Here is a 3,484-nt window from a genome sequence, read left to right as displayed (position 1 = left end):
GTCCTCTGTGATCATGTCCTTATCTCTGGACCCAGGAGTCCCCAGGTCTTGCCATACTGCTGGCCAACCAGGTATCAACCTGGGTTCACAGAAACCTATTAAACATGGTCGGACTTGGCTCACAACTTCATTGCTGTTTTTCCCTGACTTCCCCTTATCGGTAACCAACGTGGTCACCAGCCAGACCACATGCCTGTTCATGTATTCCCCTAGAGTCTTAATCTTGGAAGGGGGGTTTGCCCTGAGGGATGTATTGCTTTTTTTGTTTATTGTCTAGTTCTATCTTCCCACCTCACTCCTTGTCCCACTATGTAAGTTCCAAGAGGACTTAGATTATTTTGTCTGATGCATTCTTAGGGTTTAGGACTATACTAAAAACTCAAAGGCATTGAGCTGATTTGGACTCATGGTGACTGCTGTGTTACAGGGTAGAACTGCCCCCATGGAAGCAGATCACCAGGCCTTTCTTCTGCAGCACAGCTAGGTGGGTTTGAAATGCCATCCTTTAGGCTAGTGTAATGTAAACCATTTGCACCACCCAGAGATCCTGTTACATAGTTGTTGTTGTTGTTGTTAAGTACCATCAAGTCAGTTTCTGACTCTGCCACCCAGTAGAGTGTTTCAAGACTTTAAATCTTTGTTGGAGAAGAAAGTCTCATCTTTCTCCCATGGAGTGGCTGGCAGGCTCGAACCGTGGAACTTGTGGTTCGCAGTCTAGTGCTTACCGTTTGAAGCCACAGGCAGTCAATAAAATCTGTTAGATGAATGAATAAATGGTGCTCAAATGTTATCCATGTCTATGCTTACCGAGTATCACTAGTAGAAGTTCTAAGTGTGGATTTTTTTTTTTTTTTTTTTTTAACATCTCAGTGTTTTCATTTCATTGGAGTGTTCTAGTAAACGGATACATTTGTAAGTGATGATGTTGTGTTGTCATTGGGCCGAATCTTACTCAAGTGACCCCACGTTGTAGAGTAGAACTGTCCAACAGGGTTTTCTGCCATAACTTTTTTTTTTTAACTTTTTCTTGTGAACTGAGTGAAGGTTTACAGAGAAGATCATCAGTTTTACATTCAATAACTCATACAATAACTCATGTGTCGTCTCAGTAATTACAATCCCCTCCACGTTACAACAGTTAGCTCACGTCCTCCTGTGGATCTTATTTCCATTCCACACTTTTTCCATCCCTTTCCCAACTTTGTCCTTAGGTAAATGGTGCTTTTTTGATCTTGACTGGTTGACCATTCCAAGGCTTGAAGTCTTTTCAGTGGTTTAAACGCTGCATGCACAAGTGAAGGGGATTGTAATGAAACTGTTGAGAGCAAGGATTGAAAGTTGGTTCAATCATTTCAAAGTTAGGGCAAATTTACATAACAATAAAGGGCAAATGTGAGTTGTCCAGAAGTCTAATAATCATAACTTAGGACTTACTGTACTATTTTTTTGTAGGGTAAAAGGGTATTGAGGCAGAGAAGCTCAAGTGGCCAAAGTTGGATTATTATCCTCAAGCCTTAAACTGACAAGTTAAAAGAACTTGTGTATAAAGTGGAGAAAAATGGAGTCCAGTTGACTTGTAATCTGCTCCTTACAGACAAGACCAACGTCATATCAGGTGCCTTTTCCTTCGTATTTCAAATGTATCTTTGCAAGTTTGGAGAAAAGCTGCAGTTCCTTCTGATCATTAGCATTTTATAATTTAGTAATCTCATATACCACAAATGTTTCAGCAGAAAATGAGCTTTATATGTTTATGCATTTGCAAGTTCTTGGAACGACCTTTAATTTGAAAACTTTAATCTTCTAAAAAACCCGACACATAAATTCATAGTATTTATGGAGAACATTAGGTACATTTCAGTATATGATGTTGTTGTTAAGTGCAGCCAAATCAGTTCTGACCTACAGGGACCTTGTATAGAGTTTCTAAGGAGTGACTGGTGAACTTGAACCACAGACATTGAGGTTGAAACCAACCCACAGTGCCACACCAGTGTATGATAAGGACATTGAATTAGGTGGAAAACTATGAGTAGAAGACATTTTTTTTTTCTTGTCTAATTTTTATTAGTCATGAACAAAAGCATATGTTATATAATGTATGATAGAGGGGAATCTCTTTCTCATGGAGAGCAATATTTGAAAATTCCTATTTGCGGCTAATTTACCATGAGGGATATAAAGTCTTATAGTAGGGTGTCCAGGTCCCCATGGATAAGAAAAAAATTGTTTTGAACCTACACCATGTGGTGCAATCTGTTACAGTCCACAAGGAGGGGGGGAAAGGGTCTTTAAGGGAGCAGGAAGGAGTCAACTATGGGAGTCTTTGAGCTGTTAAATAGAAATGGGAAAATGGTACAGCTGAAGTGTGGAAATAACTTTGCTTCTGTTCCAAATCGTAACCTAGAGTATATTAAACGTATGTGTTTCTTTTTAACTATTTAGCAAATTCATAAATTTATGGGAGGGGAAAACCCAACCTCTTCTGAGATGGCTAAATTGCCATTCATTTTGTATTTTAATCTAACCTGCTGGTAGTTTCCTTTACAAATCTGAAAGAGAGTGTATGCCCAAATATTTGAGGACATTAATGTATCAACCAAAATTTAATTCTGGAATGTGCCTACTTGCTTGATACAATATTTTACCATCTCAACAAATGGTAGGCTTTTTTTTTTTTTTCCTCCCACTTGACTAAAGAGAAATAAGTTTCACATTCTGCATTCACCTTCTCCTGTGCATATGCTGAGGAAGATTGGATGTTAAAAACAAAACAAAAAACAAAACAACATCATCACTTCCTCATGTTCCTTTCTACTGCATCTAAATCTGTTTACCAATTCAAAGCAGTTACGGCAGGGGGATCTGCATTCTCTTGTTAAATTCACTGGATGGGGAGAAATCAGACTGTAATGTATTTGGGGGGCGCGGATATCAGTTTATCTTTATGACAAAACATTCTTGAGAAGGTACCCTTGTTTTTGTTCCCTATGCCAGTTTTCTTGTTGCTTCCTTCCCTTTAAAAGGCTTTTAAGTTGATACTTTTTATAGTTATATAACAGTTTGAATATTTTGTGACACTTAGTATTATGACACTATAGATGAAATTGTCATCGGACTGACACCCTGTGCTGTTTATTTCTTAATTACAACTGTTAACACTGTAGAGGAGTGTGCTAATCTGCCAGCACATATTATGAAAACAACGTTATTGTTACCAACACCCACTCAACAGGATATTTCCAAGATGGCAGTTTAAAGGAACTTATCAGCACAATGGACTTTTCAACATGGCTTTTTTTTTTTTTTTTTTGAGCATGTCCTGTTATCTTCATTTATAAATACAAACCAGTTGGAAATTTAAAATCTTTCATTTTAATATAAGGTATACTCCCTTTTAAAATAGAAACTGTATGTTTATGTCTAAGGAGCTCTGGTAGCGTAGTGGTTACGAATCGGGCTGCGAACCTTAAGGTCAGCGGTT

This window comes from Chrysochloris asiatica, unplaced genomic scaffold (genome assembly GCF_000296735.1).
Source record: "Chrysochloris asiatica unplaced genomic scaffold, ChrAsi1.0 scaffold00046, whole genome shotgun sequence".
Classification (NCBI taxonomy): Eukaryota; Metazoa; Chordata; class Mammalia; order Afrosoricida; family Chrysochloridae; genus Chrysochloris; species Chrysochloris asiatica.
The sequence above is the reverse complement of the archived record's forward strand: the minus strand, read 5'-3'. Positions refer to the sequence as shown.